This window comes from Zingiber officinale, chromosome 9A (assembly GCF_018446385.1).
Source record: "Zingiber officinale cultivar Zhangliang chromosome 9A, Zo_v1.1, whole genome shotgun sequence".
In the NCBI taxonomy this organism is placed as follows: Eukaryota; Viridiplantae; Streptophyta; class Magnoliopsida; order Zingiberales; family Zingiberaceae; genus Zingiber; species Zingiber officinale.
Window position 1 is genome coordinate 12,792,296 of NC_056002.1, and position 17,668 is coordinate 12,809,963.

The following is a 17,668-nucleotide window of genomic DNA, read 5'->3' on the forward strand; positions in this document are numbered from 1 at the left end:
CCATTCTTTAAGCAGGATGACTTCAGATCCGTCTGGCTCAAGCAGTCAGAGGCAAATAACTGCGATCATTCATATACTGACCGATAAGTATCGCAGTGCGGACGACCCAGCGTCCCTCACCCCCGAGCACCAAATAAGAATTCAAGGGCCGCTTGTACAGATATAGGCTGATGCCCAAGCCCGTGCGGCGGTCATCTCTCCAGGGGAACTCGCCAATAGTCATATCCAGATGTCCACTGGGGTAAGTGCACTGCTTTTGTATTTACTTTTCATCCGTTCGGCATTTACAATTTTACCTGTTGCTGCAATTCTGGGTGGAGAGCATGGCCATGTGCCACAGGCTCGCCTATCTGGAGCATGAAGTCCAACAGCTGCATGCTTCGAGCAGCCAATCGTCTGCTTCTCAAGTGCGTGTGGAGTAGATGAGCGCTGATATGGCCGAATTAAAGGCCGATCTGAATAAGAACTCCAAGCTGTTGGAGGCAGAGAGGGGCAAAAGCGTCGAGCGGGCTAAGCAATTGGGTCGGCTTAATAAACATGTCAGCACCTTTGATTCCAAGATCCACTCGACCAACACAAGGAAGCGGGCCATCGAAGACTTGGAAATAAAAAAACAAAGAGTTTCGGGTGTTGGCTCAAAACCTGAAGGAGGAGGAGGCCTCGCAGAATGCTAAGCGGGAAGGCAAGTCGGTCGGTCAGTCCGCAGTGAAGGCCCAGCTTAACGCCAAAGATGCAGAGCTGGCCACTTTGAAGGTAGATTTAGAGGCATCTCGGTCGGCACTAGAATTTTACCAAAGCACGGAGTCCAGCCAGTTCGTGGTGTAGAAAAAAGCTTACCTCCTCTTGGGCGCCTTTAATAACCAGCTCATCGATTGGGCACTCCGTCTTTTCAACCTTGCCATTGACGGGATGCTTGACCAACTGAAGGGCGGCGTCTATATTCCGACCAGCCTGACGAGCAAGGTTATTAGCAGAGACAGGATGACTGAGTCACTGCCCGACGACGTACTCGACTACCTCGAGTGAGCTTGCTCCTGCGTACCTTGTCTCTTTTTTGTACTGCCCTTCTGGCCTTGTAAAAACTATGCAAATGTTAATGAATGGTCACCCATTCGGCAAACCCTTTTATTTGATGTCACTCCTTCATGCTGTGTTGTTCGACATTTTCTTATTTTATTTTCCGACTTGTTTATCCCTGCATTGCCGCTCAAGATCAAGTAGGACTACGAATTGCTTACCATTTTACGAAAAAGCTTCTAAGTGTGGCTCCATAGCCCACCGGTCAGCCTTGTACTATTCGCTTAGATAAGTCGATTTTCGTTCGTCTTGGGTTTATAGCCGTCGCTCGGTTGTTGAAGACAAGGGCTTGAGTTTAAAGTCACCTCTCGACTATTGTTGAAGACATGGGTTTAAGGTCACCGCTCGACTATTGTTGAAGATTTGGGTTTAAGGTCGTCGCTCGACCGTTGCTGAAGGCTTGGGTTTAAGGTTGTCACTCGACCGTTGCAATGCACAGATAAGGGTTTAAGGTCGTCGCTCGACCACTGGCGTAGACAAGGGTTTAAGGTTGTCGTTCGACCGCTGACATAGACAAGGTTTTAACGTCACCACTCAATGGTCGGTGAAGACTAGGGTTTAACAGTGTCGCTCGACGGTTGGTGAAGACTAAGGTTTAACATCGTCGCTCAACGGTTGGTGTAGATTGAAGTTTAAGGTCGTCGCTCGATCGCTGATGACGACAAGGGTTTAAGGTCGCCACTCGACCATTGATGACGACAAAAGTTTAAGGTCTCCGCTCGACTTTTAACTTAGACGATTAGCTCAAGAGTCTGGAACACTTGTGATTTTATTCATATTTATCCTACATCCAGAAGACATACGTGCACTTATACAGGTACATTTATATGTATTCGCGCACCTCTCTCCCGACCCTATAGGGTTGGAGATGGTTCACGCTCCATGGTCGCTTAAGCTATCTTCCATCTTTGTCCTCTAGATAATAGGCTCCCGAGCGAAGGTTCTGCATGACCTTGTAGAGTCCCACCCATAGGGCTTTGAGCTTGGTGACATCGCCGACCAACTTTATTCTCTTCCCCACCATATCGCCGACCTAGAAAGACCTCGGGATCACCCTCCGGTTGTAGTTATGCTTCATCTGTTGTTGATATGCCATCAGCCAAACGACAGTCTTATCCCACCCTTCGTCTACCAAGTCGAGCTCCATTAGCCTTCGCTTGGCTCTCTTATATAGTTGATCCCCAACCAAGGTGAACCGTCCAACCCTCTTTTTCAATAAGCGAGCCTCTTCCTGATCGGAAGGCGTGGCACTCGATTGGAGGAACTCTATCAGTGTCATCCTCCAGTCGTTCGGGAAAGTTATCCCTTCCATCCTATCGATATGCGCCACCAATTAGACTTGCTCGATCGGCTGCTCTATCATGATTGACGATAATGAACTGGCTAACTTCGCCAACTCATCTGTGGCCTAATTCTCTGCCCAAGAAATCTTCTTAATAAGGACTTTTTGGAAATTCACTTTCAGCTTCTCGAAGGCTTCTGCATATAGCTTGAGTCGGGAGCTGCTTATCTCGAACATCTCTGATAGTTGTCGAGTAGCCAACTAAGAGTCCGAGTGAATGAGAACTTTTGTAGCTCCGACATGCCACATTGCCTATAAGCCGACTATCAATACTTCATATTCAGCTTCGTTATTGGTGGCTTGATAATCCAGCCGAATGAAAAGTTACATCCAATCCTCCCGCGGTGAAATTAATAGTATGCCAATTCCGCTGCCTTGCCAAGTGGAAGAACCTTCGACATATATTCTCCAAGTTGCTTCCAATTTGGTGTTCTGGATCTCTGTGATGAAATCATCCAAGGCCTGAGCTTTGATCATCGTTCGGGGCCGATATTGTATGTCGAATTCACTTAGCTCGGTTGTCCACTTGATCAATTGGTCGGACGCCTCTGGGTTAAGGAGGACTCTTCCCAGGGCGTTGTTGATCATCACGACGATCAGATGCGCCAGGAAGTATGGGTGGAGTCTCTGAGCGACTAGCACCAAGGCACAAGCTAACTTTTCGAGACAGATGTAACAGGATTCTGCATCTTTTAATATATGGCTCAAAAAATACACGGACTATTATTCGTGGTAGTTCTACCTAACTAATGCAAAGCCAACCACATACTCGATGGACGATAGGTAGATCCAGAGCGGCTCACCAGCGCTCGGCTTAGCTAACACAGGCAAGGAGTTAAGGTACTCCTTGAGCCCTTCCAATGCCTTGTCATATTCTATGTCCCATTGAAATTTCATCGCTCGGCGTAGCACCTTAAAGAATGGATGACTCCGGTTGGATGATTTAGAGATGAACCTTGATATCGCGGTGATTCGTCCGGTCAGCTGTTGGGCCTCCTTCAAGTTGTGCGGCGGTGACATGTCTTGCAGGGCCTTTACGTTGCTTGGATTTGCCTTCATCCCCTGCTTGGTTGTTGGTTAGTTCTAGGAAAATCGTATCGGTTCCACTGTACAAAAATTTTATACAAGTGTTGAACCTTTCCTTAAATAACCTATTGTGTTCTTTAGAAGTTAAATTAGGAATCGCAGACGGAACTTAACATCATTGATTGCAAATTTAACTTATCTGTTCTTGATGGTTTAGATTTGGATCACAAGCGGAACTTAACACTATTGATCCAAATCCACCTATGTTATTAATTCCATTAAATATTAATTTTCAAAATTAGCTTCCAAGACTACATGGCGAGGCACATGGCCTTCTTGGGTATGAGAGCATCCACCACCGCCTAGACAAAGCCTTTTAAAGAAAGTTAATATTTAATTTCCTTAAATAACTCTAGGTAAACCAAAAAGAACAATCGAATTACAAATTTGAAAAATAAAACAAAAGAAGCACAAATTCGAAACAAATCCAAAAACTCTAGAATCATATGCCTCTTGTGTTTGGTATTTCCAAAAATAACTATACAAAGAAAACTATAGTATGATGCGGAAAACAATTACTAGTTATACCTTTCTTTGTAAGCAAATAACCTCTTGATCTTCTACCGTATTCCTCTTCTTTTCCCGGACGTTGTGTGAGCAACGATCTACCGAGATGAGAATCCACCTAAGCCACCTTCTTCTCCATGCAAGATTCGGCCACCACAATAACTCCATGAAAGGATGAGGTTCTGCCACCACCAAGCTCCAAGGGATGCTTCCTTTCTCTCCTTCTTCTCCAAGCTAGAATCCGGCCACCTTCAAGCTCCATGAGATGATGAGGTTCGGTCAATGAAGAAGAAAGAAAAGGAAGAAGAGAAAACTTCTATAGTTGGCCACACCAAGGAAGAGAGGGAGAGAAAAAGAATAGAGTCATTAGCCATGAAGGCACCTCTACCCCCTCTTTTATAATCTTTGGTCTTGACAAATAAGGAATTTTAAATAAAAAACTTCCTTAATTCTTTTGTCATGAAAAAGAAATTTTAATTAATTAAAATTAAATTCCTTTTCTCACATACCATGGCCGGCCACTATAAACTCCAAAACAATGAGAGTTTTAATTAACACAAGAATTAAAACTTCCTAATTTGTTTCCGGAAATTTAAAAAAAAAATCTCCAATAATTTTTTCCTTCATGGTGATTTATAAAAAGGAAATTAAAATATTTCTTTTAAACATGTGGATGATTTTCAAAAAGGAAAGTTATCTCTAAAAATTAAAATCTCTTTTCAATCTACAAATAAGAAAAGATATCAAATCTTTTCTTAATCTTTTGTAGAAACTTATAAAAGAAATATTTAATGTTTAAACTCTCTTTTAAATCATGAACATGGTTAAAAAAGGAAAGTTTTCTCAAAATTAAAATCTACCTTTCAATCTACAAATAAGGAAAGATTTCAAATCTTTTCTTAATCTTTTGTAGAAAACTATAAAAGGAAATATTTAAATTTCAAACTTTCTTTTAAAACCATGATATCCACATAAGAAATAATTTTAATAAAAATCTCTTTTTATTTTCTATGTGGTCGGCCACACCTAGCTTGGACTCCAAGCTAGGGTCGGCCACTAATCTTGACTCTATCCTTGGGTCTTGGCCGACCCTAGCTTGGGTTCCAAGCTAGCTTCGCTGGCCCCCTTGGGTTGGGTAAGAAGTGGGTATGTGGTGGGTATAAATCTCTATATACAAGAGGCTACGATAGGGACCGAGAGGAGGAATTGGTTTTGGTATCTCGATGAAATTAAGCTTCCCGTTTTCGCCCCGAACACACAACTTAACTTCATCAATAATAATTCATACCACTAAAGAATTATCATTGAACTACCGCACAAATCCCAAATTACATTTTGGGCTCCTTATTATGAGTGTGTTAGTCTCCCTGTGTTTAAGATGTCGAATGTCCACTAATTAAATAAGTTACTAACAACTCACTTAATTAATATCTTTATCCAAGAGTAGTGCCACTCGACCTCATCGTCATGTCGGACTAAGTCCACCTACAGGGTTTAACATGACAATCCTTATGAGCTCCTCTTGGGGGCATTCTCAACCTAGATTACTATGACACAGTTTCCTTCTATAATCAACAACACACACTATAAGTAATATTATTTCCCAACTTATCGGGCTTATTGATTTATCGAGCTAAATCTCACCCATTGATAAGTCAAAGAAATAAATACTAAATATATGTGTTTGTTATTAGATTAAGATTAAGAGCACACACTTCCATAATAACTAAAGTCTAGTTCTTTTATCAAGTTAGTATAAAAAGAACTTACCTAAAATGGTCCTACTCAATACACTTAGAGTGTACTAGTGTAATTTATTAGTCAAGATAAACTAATACCTAATTACACTACGACTATTCCGATCATTTGTTCCTTTACATCTTAGTCGTGAGCAACTATTTATAATTTATAAAGAACTGATAACATAATCTTCTGTGTGTCACATCATACACCATGTTATCTACAATATAAATTAATTGAACAACCACACTTAACAAATAAATGTAGATATTTGACCATTGTGATTCTTTATTTCTAAATAAATGTTTATACAAAAGCTAGGATTTTAGTATACACTCTAACATTGGTGACGATATATCTAAGGAAGCAGCCACTCTTCGCGCCGAATATGCACTTGTTCGGGTTCATCTTTATTCCATAGACCCTCAAAATTTGGCAAGTCTCCTCGACGTCTGCACATAGGTCAACAGCTCGGAGGGATTTTATTAGTATGTTATTGATATATATCACCATGTTGCGGACGATCTGCCGCCGGAACACCTTGTTCATTAGCCTCTGGTAGGTGGCACTGGCATTCTTTAGTCCGAACGACATGACGTTGTAGTAGTGCATTCTGTCAGTCATGATGAAGCTAACCTTTTCTTGATCCTCTTGGACAAGCGGCACTTGGTCGTAACCCTAGTACACGTCGAGCATGCAGATCAGCTCGCAACCCACCGTGGAATCCACCATCTGATCTATCCGGGGTAGCGGATAGAAATCCTTCAGGCATGCCTTATTCAAGTCACGGAAGTCAATGCAGACCCGCCATTTGTTGCTCGGCTTGGAGACCAGCATGACGTTGGCGAGCCAACTTGGGAATTTGACCTCCCATATATGGTCGGCCTCCAGTAATTTCTCTATCTCTGTCCGGATGATCAGGTTTTGCTCTAGGCTAAAGTCCCTTTTCTTTTGCTTCACCAGTCGAGCGTCCGGTCAGACGTGAAGCTCATGCTGAGTCGCACTCGACAAAATATCGGGAAGCTTATGTGTCGACCGGGCAAACACATCGTAGTTTTGTCTAAGGCAAGCAACCAACTCTGCTTTCTTCTCACATTCTAGGTCGACGACGATGAAAGTGGTTGTCTCTAATAGGCTGGGGTGGATCTGAACCTCCTCCTTTTCATCATAGACCAACGTAGGAGGTCTCTCTGTGATCACGTTCACCTCCAAGCGAGGGTGTTTCCGAGCGTCCCTTGCTTCTGATTTGACTATCTCGACGTAGCATCGCCGAGCGGCTAACTGGTCACTTTTGACTTCGCCCACCTTGTCGTCCACTGGGAATTTGATCTCCTGGAAAAAGGTTGACACCACCCCTCGGAACATTGAGTGCTGGTCAGTTCAATATGACGTTGTAGGCCGATGGCACATCCACCAAAATGAAATTTGTGGTCCTTGTTCTCTTTAGTGGCTCCTCCCCAAGCGAGATGGCCAACCTGGCTTGGCTGAGCGGCAACACTTTGCTGCCCATGAAATCGTAGAGTGGGGTCGTCATGGGAAGTAACTTGTTTCGGTCTATTTGCAGCTAATCGAATGCCTTCTTGAATATGGTATTCACCAAGCTCCCTGTATCAACAAAGATTCAGTGAATAGTATAATTGGTGATTACCACTCGGATAATCAACGCATCATCGTGAGGGATCTCCACTCCTTCTAGGTCTCTCGAGCCGAAGCTGATCTCAGGTCCTTCGGCCCTCTCCTTGCTGCAACCAACAACATGGATTTCAAGTCACTGAGCGTGTGACTTCCTCGCTCAGTTGGAATAACCGTCTGTTGGCCCTCCGACGATCATTCCTATTTCTCCCCAACCGACGTTGCTCCTATTCTCCTCCTCTCGAGCTGAAGGCCTGCTCCATTTGGCAGGTGCTCTGGCAAGACTTGGGTTGTTCCCTCACTAGGGTTGATGATGGCACGGCTTGGTCGTTATCCTTTCTTCTTCATTTCGCCCGACTGGTCGACGCCTGTGTCTCCGATCAAGAGATGGTGACCGATGGTGATACCCCCTCGGGGCTGGCCTGCTGGCTATCGACGTCAGGTCGTAGCAGTTCCAAGTATTGTGTGTCCCTGACTGATGGAAGGAACAAAACGTCAACGTCCATATTTTGCCCTTTGCGGCCTTTGGGAAATTGGCTACCACATGCTGCACGGCATGCATCCTGGGCTCATAGTGTGGCTGGGCTCCTCCCGATTGAGGCCCCTTAGGGGGTTGATAGCTGCTCTGCTGTTGCCATTCAGACGCTCCTGCAGGCTCGGCGGGTGTCTCCCTCCTTGTCGCATGGGCTTCTTCCACATTGATGTATTCGGTGGTCTTCTTTTGCAGTGGCCGAAGTCCCTTAGCGGCTTCCGGATGAATGATCGGAAGAAGGCGTTCACCAACATGTCCGAGGAGAACACTCCACCTGATTGATGCGCTGGATGTAGGCCCTCAATGCTTCTCTGGGCCCTTGCTTCAGCGAGAACAAATTTATGCTCGTCTTCTGGTGGCAGTGGCTGTTGGCGAAGTGGTGAAGGAATGCTGCCCGGAAGTCCTTAAAGCTATGGATTGATCTGTCCAGCAATCTCTTGAACCAGCATTATGCTAATCCAGAGAGAGTGGTGAGGAAGACCCGACATTTAACTCTGTCGATGTACTGATGAAGTGTGGCCGCATTGTCAAATTTTGTCAAGTGGTCGTCTAGGTTTGTGGTTCCGTTGTACTCTCCGATCGCTAGCGGAGTGTAGTATCTTGGCAAAGGGTTGTTTAGAATCCCCTCCAAAAATTGCTGATTGATCTGCTCGGGCGAATCATCCTCCCTGGGTGCCTTCCCTTTCCTTGCGTCTTATACAGGCGCATCGTCTGAAGAAGACCCCCGGTCCTTGTCCGCTCGACCCCGTTCCTCTGATGGGGTCCTGAACAACGCTCGATGGAAGGGGATAGGCGCATTGGGAGCTTCCCCATATGTGCCAGCCAACTTTTGGATATTACCCCGAGCGGATATTCAGTCTGTTCGGTCACCATGTTCAGCTGGTTGATGGCCCCCTTTATATAGAATCCTGGCGGGCGACGCGCACACTTCTCGAGACATGGGCATGCTCTCCGATATGTCCTATGAAAGGACCTGTCAGGAAAGTACCTCTAACAACATACCTTAACAAGGCATGCATATCCTTGATGAGACAGTAGAAGCTTTCGCCGTATGATCCGCCTATCGACCATGCCTCATGTCAACGGTACTACTTCCCAAAAGGATATAGAGAGATACTACAGTGGTCTCATTGCTTTGCTGAGCGGGGTAGTTGCTCGGTCAAGACTCCGCTCCTTCCACTGCCAAGTTTCGTTGCTTGGCCGAGTGGAGTAGCCGCTCGGCCGGGAGTCCTCCGCTTTATTGACCTCAGTTGCTATTTTATGCGATGGTTGTGCAGCACATGCCTTCCCTTGTTCGGACAAGCTATCCGGTCTCCCTCAACGTCTTACTGCTCCATATCGAGTGGCGGTTGTCTTACGCATAATCTCGGGTTAGACTTGAGGTTTACTTGTACCTATCTCCCGCCGGTCGGGCCCTGATTATCCCGACAGGTCGTTGCAATTATCCGCCGTTCGACCCTTGACACTTGAACGTTGACCACTTTGACTTTGACCTCCATCCTGACAGTTGACCCCGTGCTCCATTACCGCATCAATAACCATTACAAAGGTATTTAAAGACTCGCACCTATCAACTAATTGGAAGTAAATTTTCTTGAAAAACAACAATGCATTAAAACCACCTAAACAATAAGAACCCATAAACATTTCTTGAAACCAAGCAATAGACTAAAATTAATTTAATCTTCTAGAAACATCACTTTGTAATTCAACAAGAGGTTCACGAAATCCTCCATGAACGGAAACAAAGCACTGACGAAGGTGTTCAGCCCGAAGACCAACAACCGCGAAATGAACCGCATGTTGGTGCAAGAAGCATCCGACGATCGAACCTAAGTTTTGATAATGGCAAAGGGATTCAAAGTTAAGATTCTCTGTTATCTAACATGTTGAATGAGTATTTCAGGAAAGTCCTAACTGCGGTTAGGCAGGTGAAAACCCTAGGGGGTGGTAACCCTAGGTCCTAGGGGGTGGTAACCCTAGGTGGAGAAAAGTCCTAGCTGCGGTTAGGCAAAGGGAAAACCCTAGGGGGCAGTAACCCTAGGTCATAGGGGGTGGTAACCCTATGCGGAAAGTCTTGGCAGGTCGATGGCTTCAGGCAAAAGTCCTAGGGGATGGTAACCCTAGGTGGAAAGTCCTAGTGTCGCGAACCAGGTGAAAGGCTGGACTAGCCGGGGAAGTGGATGTCCAGCAGAAAGTCCGGAATCATCGAGTGCTGAGCAAAAGTCCAGTCGATCTGGAGGATCGACTGGCAACAGGTAAATCTCCTGAGTGGAGTAGGTGAGGACGCGTTCCCCGTAGAGGGAACAGTAGGCCTCGGATCCGAAGTCAGACCCGGACAGTCCGGAGACTGCCTATACTTCATTTATCATATTTATTGTGCTAACTTTGTGTTGCAGGATAGTGTTTGGGACTAACGTATCTTGCGGTGCAAAGGAGCAACCTAAAGCCTCGAATGAATAAGGTCCGAGGCGCCCATGGAGCTGAGGCGCCTGTAAAAGCCGAGCCGGTCTAAAGTTCATCAAGGCGCCTAAGGGAGAGGCACCTGAAGGCGCCTGAGCAGGTATAAGGCGCCCAAGGGATGAAGTTCGACCAGTTCAGATCTGATCCACGCGGAAGACTAGGCAGCATGGAGGCGCCTTGAACACCCTTTATAAGGAGGTTTCGACCAGCATCTCAAAATAACAACTTCCAGGCTTCCTCTCTTCAACGTGCTACTAACAAGATCATTCCGAGGTGCTGTTGCGACATACCGACGACCTGGAGCATCTGTTTCGATTCTGTTATCGTCGGTATAGTTTACTTTGGTGCTTACAATTGTAAATCTTTTATTGTACTTTTAACGAACTTATAGTTGTTGCCCACCGGAAGCGATCAAGGATCGCGGGCCTTCGAGTAGGAGTCGCCTTAGGCTCCGAACGAAGTAAATTCCTCTGTGTTTGTGTGTTTGCCTTTTTATTCCGCTGCGTTTTAATTACTCAAGTGTTTTACGAATCATACGAAATAGCCGCGAGCGCTATTCACCCCCCCTCTAGCGCTTCTCGATCCAACAATTGGTATCAGAGCGGGGTCGCTTTGAATTGGTGCAACCACCATTCAAGCATTTTTCGTGGCTTTGTCGTTTATATAGGTTAAAAATATAACGCCTTTCGTTTTTTCCCTCCAAAACTATTTTTGAAAAATTAATTTTCATCTTTTCACCATTGGTTGGAATTATCGAAATATTGCATTTTCAAAAATTTGTAGTAATATTTTTTAAATATTATTTTAATAATATTTTATTATTTTTTCTCAAAATTCCTGAATTACTATTTTTATTTCTCTCCCGCACTACTAATCCAAGACTAAGTCTTCGAACAAGCTTTATTGTGTGTATTTTGCGAGATTGTGTTTCTAAAATGGCCCATCAAGAAGGCTACAACACTGCTCGCCCACCGCTCTTCTCCGGAGATGATTTCGGAGATTGGAAGGGTCGGATGGAGGCGTATCTCCAGACTCACTTTGAAGTCTGGATGATCGTCAAAACCGGGCTTCAACTGCCAACTGACGGCGCCGACAAGCCACTACCGTACGAGAACTGGGACGCGAACCTTATCAAAAAGGTAGAAGCAAACGCAAAAGCAACGTATACACTTCAGTGCTGCTTAACGAATAAGGAGTTGAATCGTGCCGGCCCATTCTCAAGCGCCAAGGAGCTATGGGAGAATCTGATAGAACTTCACGAAGGTATGTCAAACACAAGTAAACATGATTTAAATGATTTATTTGAATTGGATGAACAGAATGATACTACTTCGGCCGAGGAAGGTATTACGATGGTTGTAGGTACAAGTAAGACAGAGAAACATATGTTGAAAGCAACCTGGTCTGAGTCATCAGATGAATCCGGATCCATTGAAGAGCAACCGAGCCTTCTCGCTCTACCAGTACTAGCGAACATTATCGACACCGAGTCCAAGTTCGAGTCCGATTCAGAGACCGAGAGCGAATCAGACACCGAGTCCGAGCGAAGCCACGGATCCGCATCCGTTTCCGAAGGACCAAAACCCACAGTAAGTGCTTTAATGTCTAGTATTAACTTAGATGACTCGCAAAATTTAATTCCATACTTGCTTAAAAAATTGGCTAAATCCAACGTCCGGGTTAAGTCGCTCCAAAAGGAGGTAACAACCCTTAAGGAAGCGACTGACTCGAGTTCTTTAACTGAGTCAGTTCAAATTGGAAGTTCAACTCAAGTCCAACAACTTGAGGAAGAAAATTCCAATCTGAAAGCTCAAATTAAAGAACTCAAGAACACATTGGAACAGTTCACCTTGGGTTCCAAGAATCTGGATCTGATTCTTGGAAAACAGCGAGCCGTTTACAACAAAGCCGGACTTGGATTTAAGACCAAAACGAAATACAAATCGTATTTATCATTAGTTAATAGAAATAATATAAAGGTAGTCCAAGCATGGGTACCTAAGTCCAACTTGGTCAATCAAGTTGGACTTGGTCAATATTGGGTCCCGAAGGATCAAATACACTACCTCGATAGACCATATCGAGGCTATGATCCAGGGGAAGCAAAAAGAAAAACAATCTTAAAAATTTGAAATTCAAAATTAAATTTAAAATTCGAAATGAAATTAAATTCAAAATTCAAAATTTGAAATTCAAAATTAAATTTAAAATTCGAAATTAAATTACAAATTCAAAATTCAAAATTTGAAATTCAAAATTAAATTTAAAATTTGAAATTAAATTACAAATTCAAAATTCAAAATTAAATTCGAAATTAAATTAAAAAATTGAAAAATAGATGGAGGATCCAAACTAGCTGGCACCTCCAACTGAACTACCCGATAGGTTAACTGAACCTAATTTACCCGAAATGGGTAAAACAAGAATAGATTACCCGGCAGGGTAATTAAGGTTAGATTAAAACGGGATAAGTTTAACTTGAACCACAGTACTGGTGAAGTTTTTGGATGATAGTACGTTAGGGAAGCTTGGGCATCGCATGTCTAGGAAGATATGACTTCGACCTGGTGCATTTGGCCAAGTGGAACTGACCGAAGCTACCCTTAAATGGATCTTAACTAGTTAGACCAAGGATTAGTATTAAGTTCAATGGGTAGAACTATTTGGAAAACCTCGAAGGCATGGTTACTTTAATGAGCTCCGTGTGACTCACCATAGCCCAGAAGTTTATCCAAAGAATACTTACTTGTTGAAACCAAAGCTAAATCTGAATCTAACACAAAGTTAAATCAGACCCTTAAATTCAACAATAATTCATCTCACAACAATTATAGGATTACCTGATTGAAAACTTAGATCGAGTGAGATGACTAAGGAATTTAAAATTCAAATTAAACTCATAACTATAATTCTATAATCAATTAATTTATTTGAAAAATCATTTTAAAATCTTTTCAAAACTTAATTTTAAAATCTTTTCAAAACTTAATTTCAAAATCAGTTTAAAATCTTTTTAAAAATCATTTTAAAATCTTTTTCAAAACTTAATTTTAAAATCATTTTTTTGAAAAATCTTTTCAAAATCATCTTAAAAATCTTTTAAAACTTTATTTCAAAATTATTTGAAAAAACTTTTCAAAATCATTTTAAAAATCTTTTAAAACTTTATTTCAAAATTATTTGAAAAATCTTTTCAAAATCATTTTTAAAACCTTTTAAAACTTTATTTCAAAATTATTTGAAAAATCTTTTCAAAATCATTTTAAAAATCTTTTAAAACTTTATTTCAAAATTCTTTGAAAAATATTTGAAAAACTAGTTTGAAAATCCTTTGAAAAATACTTGAAAAACTAGTTTCAAAATCCTTTGAAAAATACTTGAAAAACTAGTTTCAAAATCCTTTGAAAAATACTTGAAAAACTTATTCAAAAACCTTTGAAAAATCATTGAAAAACTTATTTCAAAATCCTTTGAAAAATATTTGAAAAACTTATTCAAAAACCTTTGAAAAATCTTTGGAAAACTAATTTCAAAATCCTTTGAAAAATACTTGAAAAACTAACTTGAAAATCTTGCTCCCCTAAATTTACTAGACTTACAAGAATATGGAATTAGCCCTGAAGGAAATGGAGAGTTGAAGTTTGAGCATGCTCATACTTTAGGGCTCTGATACCTGAACAAAACAATCCAGATAACTTAAAATCTATTTAACCTCATGCTTGGACTTAAAGACCAACTAAAATAGATAACCTAAATTAAACATTTAGGTTAATTATTTAAAAAAAAAAACAAATTCTTACTCCTATCTTTTCAAAATTAAGTTTTAACGCTAAGTACCTTTTAAACTGAACCTACATTCATTGTTTGCAAAAGGCTTAGCTAAAGTGACTCATATAGCAACCTTCAAACTTTCTCAAACTTAGCCATCTTATAAATTTTAACTCTAAATGCTAAAATACTTGTCTAAGTTAAAAGTATTAAAAAGCATATTTCTTTACTTGCAAAATTTAACTCATGGCTTTCAAAAGACTTTGCTAAGTAAATTGAGACTTCAAATTTCTTTACAAACAATTTGGCTCCAAAATTTAAAATAAAAAAAAATAATAAAAAAAAAATCTAGCTAAGTTTTTCTAACTTTAGTTAGGTATGTCTTTCTAAAAACAACCAAGTCTCAAAAGTGGCTAAAGGCATCATTCGAAATCATCCATATATTAGCCTTTTAAACTTAGGTGAAAAATATTTCGTTTAACTAAGTTTCACAAGCCTTCTTCTACCTTCTCTCAAAAAGATTGTTTTCTTAAAATCTTAAAACTTGCTTTCAATTGATTTTTGATATATGGCAAAGGGGGAGAGTAGAAGAAAAGTCAAAGAATTAAAGAAAATTGAAAGAAATTCAAATTTTAAAAAGTGAGCTTTTATTAAGGGGGGGTCTTTATATTAAGGGGGAGCTCTGCACTTAACTATCATTATGCTTGTATTTTCATGCTTATCTTTTAATGGCATTATTTTCTTAACTTTGAATTTTTGTTGCCATAATCAAAAGGGGAGATTGTTGGTGCAAGAAGCATCCAACGATTGAACCTAAGTTTTGATAATGGCAAAGGGATTCAAAGTTAAGATTCTCTGATATCTAACATGTTGAATGAGTATTTCAGGAAAGTCCTAACTGTGGTTAGGCGGTGAAAACCCTAGGGGTGGTAACCCTAGGTCCTAGGGGTGGTAACCCTAGGTGGAGAAAAGTCCTAGTTGCGGTTAGGCAAGGGAAACCCTAGGGGGTGGTAACCCTATGCGGAAAGTCTTGGTGTATGGCATGTGCAAAAGTCCTAGGGATGGTAACCCTAGGTGGAAAGTCCCAGTGTCGCGAATCGGTGAAAGACTGGACTAGCCGGGAAGCGGATGTCCAGAAGAAAGTCCGGAAGCATCAAAAGTCCAGCCGATCTGGAGGATCGACTGCAACAGTAAATCTCCCGAGTGGAGTAGGTGAGGACGCTTCCCCGTAGAGGAACAAGAGGCATCTCGACCTAGGGTTTCGGTTGGAACCGTCAGATCTTGACATCCGAGACCTGCCTATACTTCATTTATCATATTTATTGTACTAACTTTGTGTTGCAGGATAGTGTTTGGGACTAACGTATCTTGCAGGTGCAAAGGAGCAACCTAAAGCCTCGAATGAACAGTGTTCGAGGCACCTCCATGGAGCTTGGAGGCGCCTCGGGTGAAAGGTAGAGGGTGCGTGGACACTGGCGCCAAGGAGATAGCACCTTGGAAGGCGCCTTGAGCAAGGTATAAGGCGCCTCCAAGGGATGAAGTTCGACCAGTTCAGATCTGATCCACGCGGAAGACTAGGCAGCATGGAGGCGCCTTGAACAGCCTTCAAGGCGCCTTGAACACCCTTTATAAGGAGGTTTCGACCAGCATCTCAAAATAACAACTTCCAGGCTTCCTCTCTTCAACGTGCTACTAACAAGATCATTCCGAGGTGCTGTTGCGACATACCGACGACCTGGAGCATCAGTTTCGATTCTGTTATCGTCGGTATAGTTTACTTTGGTGCTTACAATTGTAAATCTTTTATTGTACTTTTAACGAACTTATAGTTGTTGCCTACCGGAAGCGATCAAGGATCGCGGGCCTTCGAGTAGGAGTCGCCTTAGGCTCCGAACGAAGTAAATTCCTCTGTGTTTGTGTGTTTGCCTTTTTATTCCGCTGCGTTTTAATTACTCAAGTGTTTTACGAATCATACGAAATAGCCGCGAGCGCTATTCACCCCCCCCCCCCCTCTAGCGCTTCTTGATCCAACACCACAGCTGGAGGTTGGCTTTGGAGAACATCTCCTCATCCAGCCTTTGGAACTTGGCGTCCAAGGCCTCATGAATTGGTGCACAGAACATCTGAGCTCGAACAAATTGGCAGCTTATGTATTGAAATTAAGGCGAAAACCCAAGTAGTTAAGATGGATGTATTAGAACTTACATGTTGAGAGACTACACTCAGCAAAAAGGCTGTTAAGTTGATGAGAATTTTTTTCTCATTTAGGTCCGCTCAATTGATGAGTAATGTATTCTGAAACACTAGAGCCATAAGCCCAGTAACCATCCATATTGATGCCATAATAGATTGCGAGGCCGATTGTGAATTGCATTGTCAAAGCCTTTCTTATGTTCAAAACGACCGGTTTGCACAGAGTCGATTGCGATAGAGTGAGAATTTGTCAGTAAAGTGTTCAAGTATCAAACGATCTGAAAGCCAGTTAATGTGAATTGTTCCATCACCTGGATCTCAGGTAGTATGCCTATAGACTGTAGTGTTGCAAACTAAAATTGCAACAACTGCACGAAGGCATTCAGGACCTTGTCTACTTGATCACTTTCGGTTGGAATTTTGTCTTCCTTCATTGGATTACAAGCAATTAGATTGCTATATCATGTCAAGCATTGTATGAGATAGAGATCGAGCTGAGAGAAGAAAAAAAGTACCATCTTTAACTAGGATTGCAACGAGAATCACCTCGTAAACTACCATTAGGATGGGAGAGGTTGCCAACCAATTTCTCATGGCTGACATTGTTGGAACAAAGTGCACAAAGATGAAGTAAACGATGTCGGTTGCTACGATGAAATACTGAAGCCTCAGAGGTGAGTTGCTGAATTCTGAATTGATCTCCTGGTGAGAAGTTGATGTATAGTGAATCTTTAGAATAAGATCAATTAATCTATTACTCTTTATACTATAAAGTACATCAATATGTTACACCTTGATTAGTTCCAAGGTTTCAGTTTAAAATTAGTACTGATATGGATATAGCCCATGGGGACATAGGAGGAATTGGGGAGAAAGGGAGGGGCAAAGAGGTCATTATACTATTAGGGCTTTTTAGTAGGGAAGAAGGGGGGTTTTCTGGCTGCTAGGTGGGTTTCTCGTCGTCGCCAACAGAGAAGAAGGGTTCTTCTCCCTCTCTCTCGCCACCACCTTCGCGAAGATGCCGGCCACCGCCTCTCCTCTTCCCTCTCCTCTATCTCTCTCCCTAAGTCTCTCCTCTACTTTTCTCACGTTACCGCCGCGCGAAGAGGGGAGGACACCGCCACTGTCATCGCCGGCGAGCCACCACCCTCTGCCTTTACTCTCTCCCTCACCTCTCGCCAACAAGAACTTCGACCACCACCACAAACCAGGAAAGATGCTTCGTCTCCCTCTCTTGCATCCATCCTTGAGCGACGGCCGCCGATGACGACCACCTCTGAGTCGTCTCCCTCCTTCTTCGCGACAACGACACCGGATTCACGCCTCCA

General features: G+C 42.4%; 1 pseudogene; it reads right to left on the minus strand.

Moving 5' to 3' along the window:
* Positions 1–17,668, minus strand: part of LOC122019036 — a 79,227-nt pseudogene that overhangs the window by 24,576 nt on the left and 36,983 nt on the right.